This window comes from Ranitomeya imitator, chromosome 5 (genome assembly GCF_032444005.1).
Source record: "Ranitomeya imitator isolate aRanImi1 chromosome 5, aRanImi1.pri, whole genome shotgun sequence".
Lineage (NCBI taxonomy): Eukaryota > Metazoa > Chordata > Amphibia > Anura > Dendrobatidae > Ranitomeya > Ranitomeya imitator.
The window spans coordinates 643,248,331-643,262,569 of record NC_091286.1 but is presented as its reverse complement, the minus strand read 5'-3'; the positions used below and the strand labels follow the sequence as shown (position 1 = coordinate 643,262,569).

The 14,239-nt window shown below is 46.9% G+C and overlaps 1 protein-coding gene across 1 annotated transcript in view; it reads left to right on the top strand.

The window, feature by feature from the left end:
* Positions 1-14,239, top strand: part of WDR35 (WD repeat domain 35) — a 176,478-nt gene that overhangs the window by 102,480 nt on the left and 59,759 nt on the right. The window lies entirely within an intron of this gene.

The following is a 14,239-nucleotide window of genomic DNA, read 5'->3' as shown; positions in this document are numbered from 1 at the left end:
GGCTCTCTGACATCAGTCCAAACCTCAACTGGATGTGTATATAATATATGCAGTTAAGCTCAAAAGTTTACATACCCCTGCAGAATGTTTGTTTTCTTGTCTTTTTTTCAGAGAATATGAATGATAACACCAAAACTTTTTCTCCACTCATGGTTAGTGGTTGGGTGAAGCCATTTATTGTCAAACTTCTGTGTTTTCTGTTTTTAAATCATGACAACCAAAAACATCCAAATGACCCTGATAAAAAGTTCATATACCCCATTTCTTCATACCGTGTATTGTCCCCTCTATCATCAGTGACAGCTTGAAGTTTTTTGTGGTAGTTGTGGATGAGGTTCTTTATTTTCTCAGATGGTAAAGCTGCCCACCCTTCTTGGTAAAAAGCCTCCAGTTCCTGTAAATTCCTGGGCTGTCTAGCATGACCTGCAAGCTTGAGATCTCCCCAGAGTGGCTCAATGATATTGAGATGACCACTGCAGAACCTTCACTTTGTTCTGCTGTAGCCAATGACTCGACCTTGCCTTTTGGATTGTTGTCATGTTGGAGCGTCCAAGTACGTCCCATGCGCAGCTTCAGGGCTAATGAGTGCAAATTTGCCTCCAGTATTTGCTGAGAACGTGCTGCGTTCATCTTTCCTTCAACTTTCACCAAGTTTCCTGTGCCTTTGTAGCTCACACATCCCCAAAACATCAGCGATCCACCTCCATGCTGTACAGTAGGAATGGTGTTCCTTTCATCATAGGCCTTGTTGACCTCTCTCCAAATGTAACGTTTTTGGTTGTGGACAAAAGGTTCAATTTTCCTATCGCCAAGACAGCACCCACAACGAGAGAGGGGATCCGCCCACCTTCCGGACAGGAACCTACAGGTTAAAAAGGGGCGGTCCCCCTCGCCCTCCAGTTTGGGTTCCTGTCCGGACGGCGGGAGCCTACAGGTCGTTTCCTCTTACCCGGGTCCGCCAAGCCTCTGTGCGGTGTCCGGGGAGAACGGCAGTCGGGGGCCCGGAAGCAGCGTCGGGGGAAGTCTTGTGTCAGCTTCCCCCCTCGTCTGGCAAGGAGCGGTGGCGTTCCCGGGGGAAGGCACGCCGTCCTGGGTCGTCCACTCGCGCGCGACGCTGCAGGAGCAGGTCGGCGCTTATGACCCGGAAGTAGAGTGAACAACTTCCGGAGGAGACCGGGAGGAGGAGCGCGGGACTTTTGAAAAGGAGCAGCGCTCAGGTGAGATGTGTGTGCGGCAACATGTCTTCGGCAGGAGACGCTGAACACCGACAGGCAGGAGAGCACAGGTCTCATAGCGGCGAACGTGGGCAGCAGGATCCTGGCAAACCAGCGTCACGTCGCGCCTCACCCCCTCAAAAACCGGTACTCTACATTTTTTCAGCAGTGGTGAGTGTAATATGTAGACCATTGCCTGATACAGCCGTTTTCTACACTATGCTTTATTATAGGGGAAAAAGGTCTCCAAATCCAAGCATAAGCAGTGTGCTGTATGCACAGAGCCTCTACCTGACACCTATGTTAAAAAGTTATGCCAATTATGCATATGTCGTATGTTAGAAGAAGAGGCCCCTCTCCGGGTATCGGATCTGAGGGAGGTAATTAGGGAAGAAATAAAATCATCCCTTAAAACCAGACGGCATGAAAAAAGCAGTGTGGAGTTGGTGTCCGATTCCAGCCCTTCGGTACAAGAGGGCGAGTGTTCGGAAAGTTCTTCGGCATCCTCTTCAGATGAGGAGGGAAGACCTTGCTTTTCCACGGATGGTATGGAAACCTTAATTAAGGCAGTCCGTGCAACTATGGGGGTTGCAGAGAGTAAAGAACCAAAAACAACCCAGGAGATCATGTTCGCAGGGCTGAGCCAGAGAAGTTGAAAAGCTTTCCCAGTGGTGGATTCTGTTAAAGATCTGGTCAAACGGGAGTGGGACAAGCTGGATAAAGGGTTTTTACCTTCAGCTGCAAAAGGAAGGTACCCCTTTGAAGATGACACTTTATCACAGTGGATGAAGGTTCCTAAAATAGATGCGGCAGTAGCCTCTACTTCAAAAACAGCCTCACTTCCATTAGAAGATGTAGGGCTCCTCAAGGATCCTTCAGACAGAAAGGCTGACATGCTCCTTAAAAAACTATGGGAGTCATCATCTGGAGCCTTTAAGCCTGCTATCGCAGGCACCTGTACGGCCAGATCAATAATGGTCTGGGTGACTCAGCTGGAGGAGCAGCTTAAAGCGAAGGTACCCAGGGATAAGTTGCTGAATTCCCTGTCTCAGGTCAGAGAAGGAGCAGCTTATCTAGCAGACGCCTCAATTGATTCTCTGAAATTGGCCGCAAGATCGGCAGGTCTTTCGAATGCAGCCAGACGGGCTCTAGGGCTAAAGACATGGAAGGGGGATGCCTAGGCTAAGGCCAAACTTTGCTCCATTCCATGTAGGGGGGAGTACCTATTCGGCCCGGTGCTGGATGACATCCTTGCAAAGGCAGAAGATAGGAAGAAGGGATTTCCTAAAACGTTTAATCCCACTTTTAGGAACGCCTTCCGAAGACGCATGCCCTTCAGGAGATTCCAGCCAGACCAGCAGGGATATAATCGCGACTGGGAAACATCAGATCATAAGAAGAAAGGTGGATACTATAAGAACCCTTCATCTTTCTCAAACGTAGGCGTAATTACAGATAAGACAGATCTACCAGTAGGCGGAAGACTAAAGTTCTTCTCAGATAGATGGAAAAAAATTACTTCTAGTGCCTGGATAATGGGGGTGGTTGAGTCCGGATTAAAATCAGAATTTTTGAGAACTCCCCCGGATCAGTTTGTGATAACATCACTGGACACTCCGGCCCAACAACAGGCCTTAGAATTAGAGATTCAACAATTGCTTACAAAGCGAGTTATTGAAGAAGTACCAAAACATCAGGAGAAGACGGGTTTTTATTCTCCGCTATTCTTAATCGCTAAACCTGATGGGTCCTTTAAGACTATCATAAATTTACGTAAATTGAATAAATATCTTGAGTACCACGCTTTTAAGATGGAATCCATTAAATCAACAACTAAGCTTTTGTTTCCTAGGTGCTACATGTCGGTCTTGGATCTAAAAGATGCGTACTACCATCTTCCAGTTCACAGAAATCACCAGCAATTTCTCAGGATGGCAGTATGGGTAAACCATCAAATTAAGCATTTTCAATTTTTGGCAATGCCCTTTGGCCTGTCCATGGCACCTAGAGTTTTTACTAAGGTTGTTTCAGAAGTAATGGCACATATCAGAGAGAGAGAGACCCTTGTGGTGCCCTATCTAGGCGATTTTTTGACAGTAGGAAATTCAATTGATCAGTGTACGTCTAGGGTAAATGCCATAATATCATCCCTACAGGAGCTCGGATGGATTATCAACTGGGAAAAGTCAAAACTGGAACCCACAAGACGTCAAATGTTCCTAGGAGTTCTTCTAGACTCAGAAGATCAGTCATCCTTCCTACCAGAAGAGAAGAAGCGGAAGATCGTTCAAAGGATCACGGCTGTAAGGAAAGCTCCAAACTTAAGTCTAAGAGACGCAATGTCGCTTCTAGGATCTTTGACTGCGTGTATATCGGCGGTAAGATGGGCTCAGGCTCATACCCGAATACTTCAATACGAAGTTCTTCAAGCAGAAAAAGATCTTCACGGTGCTCTGAGCAGAAGGTTCAAATTATCACCCGCCACTCTTCAGGATCTGAGATGGTGGCTCAGTCCGGCACATTTGTCAAAAGGAGTTCTCTGGACCATCACTCCGGACAACATAATTACAACAGATGCCAGTCCGTTCGGTTGGGGAGCCCATATGGGAGACATTCTAACCCAAGGGCGATGGTCGATTCAGGAGTCCCAGAATTCCTCAAATCTAAGAGAGCTTACGGCAGTCAATCAGGCTCTTCTTTCCTTACTACCATCCCTGAGGAATATGCATGTACAGATACAAACAGACAATATGACTGTGGTAGCCTACATCAATCATCGGGGGGGACAAGATCTCGATCCCTGATGACCACTACAGCACAGATATTGTCTCTGGCCGAGAAACACTTACAATCCCTGTCGGCAGTTCATATAAAAGGGGAACTCAATATAGAGGCGGACTACCTCAGTCGCCATTCCCTTCGTCAGGGAGAGTGGGCCCTGAACCATCAGATATTCGATCAGATAGTCAATCTGTGGGGGTTGCCGACAATAGATCTGTTTGCTACGAGAAAGAACAGGAAGGTCAGAAGGTTCGCATCTTTACAGATAGCAGACCAACCATTTATAGTGGATTCCCTTCGGATCCGTTGGGACTTCCAGCTGGCATCTGCCTTTCCCCCAATGTGTCTGATTCCGATAGTTCTCAGGAAAATCCGGGAGGAAAGAGCCAGAGTGATCTTAATTGCCCCTTTCTGGCCCAGGAGGCCTTGGTTCTCTCTCCTCAGGACAATGTCTGTGACCGATCCCTGGGTGTTGCCAGTGGTTCCGGAACTCCTCTCTCAAGGGCCATTTCGTCATCCAAATTTGGAGACTCTTCACTTAACGGCTTGGAACTTGAGAGGGAGCTTCTGAAGGAGAGGGGGTTCTCTAATGCTTTAATAGATACCTTATTGAAAAGTAGAAAGGAGGTCACTACAAAGATCTACACAAAAATTTGGAAAAAATTCCTTTTGTTTTATCAGCAACCATTAGGAGATAAGGCTCCGATTTCAGCTATTTTAGAATTCCTTCAGAAAGGCTGGGAATTGGGTTTAGCAGTCAACACTCTAAGAGTTCATGTTTCAGCCTTGGGAGCTCTATATAACAGTGATATAGCTGGTAATAGATGGGTTGCTAGATTTATTAAGGCATGTCAGCGGTCTAACCCAATCCATATTGTAAGAATACCCCCTTGGGATTTAAATTTGGTGCTTGAGGCGTTGACTGAACCTCCGTTCGAGCCATTAGACTCTATTTCAATAAAAAATTTAACCTTAAAAACAGCTCTACTCTTAGCATTAACATCTGCCAGGAGGGTCAGTGATATACATGCGTTATCAGTAGATCCTCCCTATCTAATAATTCTCCAGGATAAGATTGTCCTAAAACCCGATCCTGCATATTTACCAAAAGTAGCAACTAAATTTCATAGAAGTCAGGAGATTTATTTACCATCTTTCTATGAAAATCCAGGTTCAGAAGAGGAGAAAAAATATCATACTCTAGATGTAAAGAGGGCGATATTAGAATACCTGGATAGGACACAAAGCTGGAGACAGAGTAGGGCTCTGTTTGTTTCTTTCCAGAATCGGAAAAAGGGTTCTGGTGTCACGAAGAACTCTATCGCTAGATGGATTAGAGAAGCGATATGTCTTGCCTATTCTGCCAGGGGAGTAACACCACCAGAAGGCATCAGGGCGCACTCCACTCGGGCCATGGCATCATCCTGGGCGGAGAAGGCGGATGTCCCCATTGAAATGATATGTAAGGCGGCAACTTGGTCATCACCTTCCACCTTTTATAAGCACTATCGCCTTGATCTATCTGCTAATTCCAGCTTACAGTTTGGCCGTTCAGTACTTAGTGCTGTGGTCCCTCCCAGTTAAATAGTCTTTGAAAGTCTCTCGTTGTGGGTGCTGTCGTGGCGATAGGAAAACCGGTTTTTACGTAGCGGTAATAGGATTTTACAGAGTCCACGACAGCACCCATACATTCCCCCCCGTATTTAGTTACTTATTCCTGCACTCTGTTGGAAGGTGTGCCTTAGAGATCACTCTATAGAGGTGGTGGTATTTAGTATTGTTTAATATAATATTGTCATGTACTGATTCATTGGCGGTAACCCTTGTACTCTGGAACACAAACTGGAGGGCGAGGGGGACCGCCCCTTTTTAACCTGTAGGTTCCTGTCTGGAAGGTGGGCGGATCCCCTCTCTCGTTGTGGGTGCTGTCGTGGACTCTGTAAAATCCTATTACCGGTACGTAAAAACCGGTTTTGGTCTTATCACTCCAAATTACCTTGTTCCAGAAGTTTTGAGGCTTGTCTCTGTGCTGTTTTGCGTATTGTTTGCTAGATACTTTGTGGCATTTGTACAGTAATGGCTTTCTTCTGGCGACTCGACCATGCAGCCCATGCCTCCTTATTGTGCATCTTGAAACAGCCACACCGCTAGTTTTCAGAGAGTCCAGTATTTCAGCTGATGTTATTTATGAGTTTTTCTTTGCATCCTGAACAATTTTCCTGGCAGTTGTGGATGACATTTTTGTTGGTGTGCCTGACCGTAGTTTTGTTTTTACAGAGCCCCTGATTTTCCATTTGTTAATCACAGTTTCAACGCTGCTGACTGGCATTATCAATTACTTGGATAGATTTTTGTATCCCTTTCCTGTTTTATACAGTACATTTTCCCGTAGATCCATTGACAATTCTTTTGCTTTCACACAACCAGAAAGGTCAGTGGCTGGATGAAAAATGCAAGAGTCTGTCTGGATCCCAAAGCTCACTCAGCTTTTATGCACACACTGATTACAAGCAAACCCATTTGTGTCAACTTCTGTGCATGTTATCAGGCCAAATTCACCAGGGTATGTGAACTTTTGATCAGGGTCATTTGGATGTTTTGGGTTGTCATTATGATTTAAAAAAAGAAAACACGGTAGTTTGACAATAAATGGCTTCACCCAACTACTAACTATGCTGTTATCATTCATATTCTCTGAAAAAAGGCCAGGAAAGCAAAAATCCTGGCGGGGTATGTAAACTGTATATATACCAGGATGTGGCCAGGAAAGAAGAACATATATACCGTAACGGAGGACATATATATATACCAGGATGGGCACGAAATGGGGGACATATACTGTATACCAGGAAGGAGACCAGGATGGGGAACATTACTACATAATGGGGGAGGGGGTGAAACTTGTTTGTCCTTATAGGACTTAGAACTCTACAGGGACCCATACATCTATCCAAAATGAAAGAAGGGCCCAGGTCCAAATCTTGCACTGTGGTCTATCGGACTCAACTGCATCTTACCATAGATTTCATATCGCTATTAAAGATAACATGTCATTATGACCTACTGCTTTACAACACGAGTTCCATTCCTCGTATTAAAAAGCCCCCCAAATGCCCAGAGGTGTCACATGGTGAAATCAGAACTGCATTGGTGTTCAAGACAAGCCCGTCCATAATGCACACATTCTAGGTTATCTGCAGCAAGATAGGTTTGCTGGGAATTCTGTATTTCTCCTTCGCCACATTGGGGGACACAGACCGTGGTGTTATGCTGCTGTCACTAGGAGGACACTAAGTGATACAAAGAAAGTTCTCTCCCCTGCAGTATACACCCTCCTGCTGGCTCTCAGCTTCTCCTCTGCAGTATACAGCCTCCTGCTGGATCTCCGCTAACCAGTTCTTGCTTAGTGTCTGTAGGAGGCACGTGGGTCTGGTTCAGACCCCAACAATTTTATTTTACTTTTTACTTTTCTGTAAATTTTTATTTTTTAATTAACGGAGTGAAGGGGGCGATCTCCCCCAACCATCAACAGGCGAGAACGATAGAGTTCCTCCCCGTACCCTCTCCTGCGACGTGGGAAGCCATGCCTGAGCTCACCTCAGGGGCAACGGTTCCTTCACGGTCCCGATCTCCCCACACCAGCAGCAGGCGACCACATGGAGTGTCGCCTCCATGTATCCTCTCCTGGAGCCAGGCCTAATGCCGGATAACTGGCCCTGTCCACCCGGGGACTGAACTGCGTGGATATACAGAGGCCCCTCTCTTTGGCGTCCGAGCAGCCCCCACTGTCCCACCACTGTGAAAGCGGATGGCACAAGGAGGCGGACGGTTCCTCTCCACCTCCCTAACAAAGGGATGATGGATTGAGGTTTATCCCTCTATCCCTGCACCTGCAGCAGAACAGTAGAGTGTGCGCAGTTTCCTCGGCGCTGAAACTCAGTCATTGCTGCGGCTCCATGCCGGGACGTGCACCTATGGTGAGTGAATCAGCGGTGGGCCTCTGCAGTGGGATATTCACATGCCGACTGGCAGCCTCCGCTTCCCTGTGGCCCACCACCCTGAAGTAACGCTCCTACCGGCTGCAAAAAATTAGCCCCCGGCTTTGGCCAATGTGTAGGCCGCATCCCGGAAGCCACGCCCGCACTATGACGGCCACCTTTTCTGACGCTTCTTCTCTGGCACTGGAGCGATCTTTTGCATCGGCAATGCTGGTATTGCTCACGCCGGCTGCAGAAATTTAGGCCCCCGGCTTGGCCCTATTCATGGAAGTCACGAGGCTCCGCCCACAACTCGTCTGTGGCTCTGCCCCCCAAATTGGCGTCTCTCGCTCTCTGCGAGACTTTACCACCTCTGTCCACCCTGCCGGCACACACACACAAACACACACACAAACACACACACACACACACATGGGCTATGGTTTTACATTAAAGGGGCACAACGACTCTGCAACCGAGTAAGGAAGTACTGCATAAAGGTACATATTCCCAAGTCTTAAAGGCACATGACCTGTATTCCCTGGTCTTAAAGGCACATGACCACTATTACTTTCTTTGGGGCGCATTATCAATATCTCCTGGTCTTAAGGGCACATGACCAGTATTCCCTGGTCTTAAAGGCACATGACCAGTATTCCCTGGTCTTAAGGGCACATGACCAGTACTCCCTGGTCTTAAGGGCACATGACCAGTATTCCTTGGTCTCAAAGGCACATGACCAGTCCGAAGCCAGTCACCCTAAATTGGCTTTGGCCAATGTGTAGGCCGCATCCCGGAAGCCACGCCCGCACTATGACGCGCTAAGGCGGCTCCGCCCACCTTTTCTGGCGCTTCTTCTCTGGCACTGGAGCGATCTTTTGCATCGGCAATGCTGGTATTGCTCACGCCGGCTGCAGAAATTTAGGCCCCCGGCTTGGCCCTATTCATGGAAGTCACGAGGCTCCGCCCACAACTCGTCTGTGGCTCTGCCCTCCAAATTGGCGTCTCTCGCTCTCTGCGAGACTTTACCACCTCTGTCCACCCTGCCGGCACACACACACAAACACACACACAAACACACACACACACACACATGGGCTATGGTTTTACATTAAAGGGGCACAACGACTCTGCAACCGAGTAAGGAAGTACTGCATAAAGGTACATATTCCCAAGTCTTAAAGGCACATGACCTGTATTCCCTGGTCTTAAAGGCACATGACCACTATTACTTTTTCTTTGGGGCGCATTATCAATATCTCCTGGTCTTAAGGGCACATGACCAGTATTCCCTGGTCTTAAGGGCACATGACCAGTATTCCTTGGTCTCAAAGGCACATGACCAGTCCGAAGCCAGTCACCCTAAATGAGCTCAGGAGCCCTCCGCCACCGACCCCAGCTTATCCCAGAGTACCTAGTTCCCGGAGTGGGCTCCGTCACTGCCGCAACCCATGGATTCTCTGACAAGAGACTGAATCCCTCCGTGAACCCTCTGTGGCTCGGAGTGCTTGCAGGACCAATATAGATGTCCCTTTCCTTGGTTCTGGACTCACCAGAACTTCATAAAAGGATGGATTCTCCTTTTTATATCATCAACCAATTTCTGTAGATTGACAAGGACTTCGGTTCTACTCTAGATCATGCAGCGTCCCTCATGAGGAAACTAAACTCCCTCGCAGAGCATTTGCCATTCACCCGGACAGGTAGTGTCTGAATAAGCGATCCACTGGACAGAAACCTCTGCAAGCGCGGTATCCTTTTTTTCAACCTATATGCAAACAAGCGGGGTGTCCACTCCACGTATACCCACCTAAGACGTGAGATGCCATGCTTGGCCTGATTCTTAAGGGCGACGGGTCCTCTTAAAGGGCACCGATCTCCCCACACCATCGATAGACGAGCACATGGAGTGTCGCCTCCATGTATCCTCTTCTACAGCCAGGCCTAATGCCGGACAACCAGTCCTGTCCACCCAGGGGCCTTAACTCTGTGCATGTACAGAGGCACCCCTTTTTTGGCGTCCAAACACACCCTCTGCATCTCCACTATTTAGCAGATGATGCAAGAAGGCGGACGATCCCTCTCCACTTCCCTGTTAAGAGGATGGTGGATCGAGGGTTCATCATTTTATCTCTGCACCGTCAAAAGAGAGCGGCGATAGTAAGAGACGTTTTTTCCTAACCTTCTGCATGCAGCCGCGCATTCCGCCACTTGGCATATTACCGGGTAGCATCTCCTGTGGTTTACCTACGAGTATCCCTACCCGATGGGTCATCAAGTAAAAATACAACGGACTGTCAGATAGCAAATCTAGTTTGTTCCGTCTTGCGGCCTCCAGTCCATTTCTCTACCCTTCCTTAGCCGCCGCATGTGTTACTAGAGCAATGGTCTCTTGGTCAGGGACCTTAACTATTTTGATTTCCAATAGACTCAACCAGCAGTGAATCAGTTGTCCAGGACGGTCTAGATCTAAGGGATCTTGGTTCCAAAATGGGGACCGAAAAGTAAGACTGACCCTGAACCTCAAACTTCTACCAAGCTTGACAAGGTCCCCCTTCTTTGGATGGAGTTCCTCTTCTCAGCCATTACTTCAACGGAAAAAGGTGGAGTTTCTGGCATCCACTGACATTCGGGATGCTTACCTTCACATTCCTATGTTTTCCCCTCTTCAAACATTCCTTCGCTTTCCCTTTCGCGAACAGCATTTTCAAATCACGACCTTGTCCTTCGGCCTTGCTACCGCACCCAGAGTGTTCTCAGGGGCTATGGCGGCTGTCACTTTCCTCTTGCACCCTAGAGGCGTGATCGTTCTGCCCTATCTGGTCGACTTTCTAGCCGCTCTTCCAGCCCTGCGCTGAGTCATCCATATCTCTTGCTATACCCTCTCTCTCCTGGGCTGGCAGCTAAATTTAGACAAGTTTTTTCCTCTTTTCCGGCCCAGCAGATATCCTTTTTTGAAGATGATCCTGGAATCTTCCAGAAGGTTGGTGATTCTCCCTTGAGACAAGGCTGTGGCCCTTCAACAGGGAGCTTGCACACTTGTTCACTCATCCCATTCGATTTGCTAGGAGGGTTCTGAGGAAAATCAGTGACGACAATGGAAGCATTTCCCTTCGCTCCTCTCGTTTTCTGCAGGTCAAACAGGCTTTCAGAGGGTAGTCTCTGAGCTCCTTCCTCATCCAGGGGAGATCTTTTCTCCCGGTTTAATAGTTATTAGTGACTTCCGATGCCAGTCCTCTCATCCGGATTATTGTTCAGGAGATCCGAACGGTATGGCTAGTTCTACAGCAGGTCCACTGCCTTCCAGCGGGTCACCCCATCCGTTTAAATCGGACAATCCCACATCTGTCCCATACGTCAATCATCTAGCAGGTACCCACGGTCAGGCGTCATGGCCGAGGTACCTCACATTCACTGTTGGGCCACGATCTATCATTTGGTGATCTCAAGAGTAGAACTCTGGGCGGCGGACACCGTCAGGGTCCCGCCTCATATGAGTGGGAACTTCACTCGGAAGTCTTCCATCAGATCTGTCTTCTCTGGAGCACTCCAGATGTAGGTCACATGGTGTCCAGAGTGAACGCCAATGTACTCTAAGTTCACTGTTCGGCCTCCAAGTCCAAAGGCCATCGCAGTGCATGCTCTGCCACTTCTTCCGAGATCTTTTCGGAAGCAGGAAGGGCCCCAGTGTTCATGGGAGATCTGCACTGACCATGTCAGGTTTTTTCTCGTTTGCGGAACTAGTATTTTTCCATCTTATTGCAAGAAAACTGCAAATATGGACTTCCTCGCAGGGAGTCTTTACATGTGGTTCTTCCCCATCGCATACCGTTAGATCTTTGGGACCTTAATGATCCTGGGAGTCTTACAGTAGACTCCTTTTGATCCGGACAGACTTTACTATTAGGGAAGATCGCCCTTTTTTCCCTGCGATCTCCTCATCCTGACGAGTCTTCGGAGCTAGCCGCTCTATTCTTTCAGACCTTTTTCCCTTATTACCATCAAGGCAAGGTTGTCCACAGGCTATCCACTTCCCTTGTTACCAAGGTGGTATTGTATTCACACAGTTATGAGGGCATCGTTCTTCCCTCATCTCTCTCCGCACCAGTCCACATAACTTAATGGGTTCCCCATATTCTGAACGTGGTGAGTGCTCTGAGTAGGTACGTCTCGAGGACGGCGTCCTTCCGAAGGTTGGACACTTGATTTGGGCTACCTCAATGTCCTAGGACGGCTTTCTGATGGTTACAGGAAGAGTTTAGCCTTTTCATCGGCCATGTTAACTTGGTGGATTTGTTACACCATCCAGGAGTCCTTCCGTGTTAGATATCAGCCTATCTCCCTGTCTATCGAGGTTTCTTGGATTCTAGGCACCAGACATCGGCACAGCACGCCTGCAAGCTTGCGAGGTCGTCCAGTCTGCATGCATTCTTGAAGCACTATAATGCCCAGACTTCCACAGATGTGAGTCTGGACAGGCGGACTCTGCAGGCCGAACTTGTAAGTAGCGGTTACACAGGGCCTGATCTTATGTGGTCCCCACCCAGGGACTGCTTTGGGATGTCCCACGGTCTGTGTCCCCCAATGAAGCATAGGAGAAATAGGGATTTTTGTGTACTCACCGTAAAATCCTTTTCTCCGATCCATTCATTGGGGGACACAGACCGTGGTGTATGCTGCTGCCACTAGGAGGCTGACACTAAGTGATACAAAGAAAGTTAGCTCCTCCTCTGCAGTATACACCCTCCTGCTTGCTCTCCGCTAACCAGTTCGATGCAAAAGCAGTAGGAGATTAATAAACAGTATATGAGCGTATAACATGTCACATTATATACGAGAGTATAGCATGTTAAATTATAAAACAAGCACAAGCTAATAATAGGCTGGGAGCTGTGTCCCCCAATGAATGGCTCGGAGAAAAGGATTTTACGGTGAGTACACAAAAATCCCTATTTCCCTACTAAATGACTAAACGTTTAGGGCCTGATTCATCAGTCTTTTGTTTTTTTTTTATTTTAAGTCACTTTTCTTTTTTTGGTTTGTGGTATTCTTTGCCTCACACTTTTTGCATCACACTCTTTAAAAATGACAAACTCGTTTAATGTATTTTGCACATAATAGAAAAAAAAGCTTTTTATTTTTGTCTTGCCTTTTTGCTCTTAAGAAGTTACTTCAGCCGTTAAAATGATGCACTCAGCAATTTGAGCCAAAATTTGGCAATTAGTTTTTTTTTTTTTTTTAAAGAAAGTTAGAATTGATAAATCGGCTGCAAACATCTAGAAAAAAAAAACATGCCTACAAATGGCGAGCAGAGAAAAAAATGAAAGTAAAAGTTAAGAATTTGGTGCAAATCAAAATAAGTCTTAAAACACAAGAAAAGTGGACAAAAAAACAAGCGCAAACAGAAGTGAAACAGGCTCTTAGCGAAGGGATCACTGGAACGAGGGAGACACAATCGTATACCCATTGGTCACCCGGACATGCCGCCAGGCATAGCATCTTGCTGCAGTTTTGAGTCTTGAGCGAAGATTCTGATTCCGGCTGTGTTACTCAGCATCTGCCTTTAACAGCAGCGACAGGAGCGAGCTCCGATTGCTGCTGTTTAACTTTTTAAGTGCCACTGTCAGTCCCTGACAGCTATACTGTAGTATATTGAGGTGCCTGCAGCTGTTCTCCTATTCACTGAAATCGGGGCAGATCTGCAGTACCCGGCAGCGGCTGCTACACAGCTGATAGATCTGTGCTGTTCAGCTCCATAACTTCTATTATCCGACTTCAAGAACAGCTGATCTGTGGTTGCGCCAGGTGCCGGATCCCCACCGATCTGATATCGATGTCCTTTCCATAAGATAGGTCATAAATGTAAAAGTGGTTAAGCAACGCTTTAACAATAAAAGTCATCAAGAGGAAAAAAAAATTAAAAATTCCAGAATTGCTGATTGGATAATAAAAAGCAATTAAAACATTAAATGCGCTCCAAAATAATATCAAGAAAAACGTCAGCTTGCCAGGCAGCAAAAATGAGCCATCGGTGGAGAATTGAAAAAAAGTTCTGGGTCTAAGAAAATGGGGACACAACTCAAATATTATTTTTTAACCGCTTAAATTCAATGAAAAGCTATATAAGTTTGGTATCAAAGTAAACGTACAGACCTGAAAGATTTTGTGGAATGTTAATTTTTTATAGATTAATAATCGCCTTAAAAGCAAAACCCAAAAAATGAAAGCAGTTTGTTTTCTTTACCATTTTCAGTACTTTAAATAGTT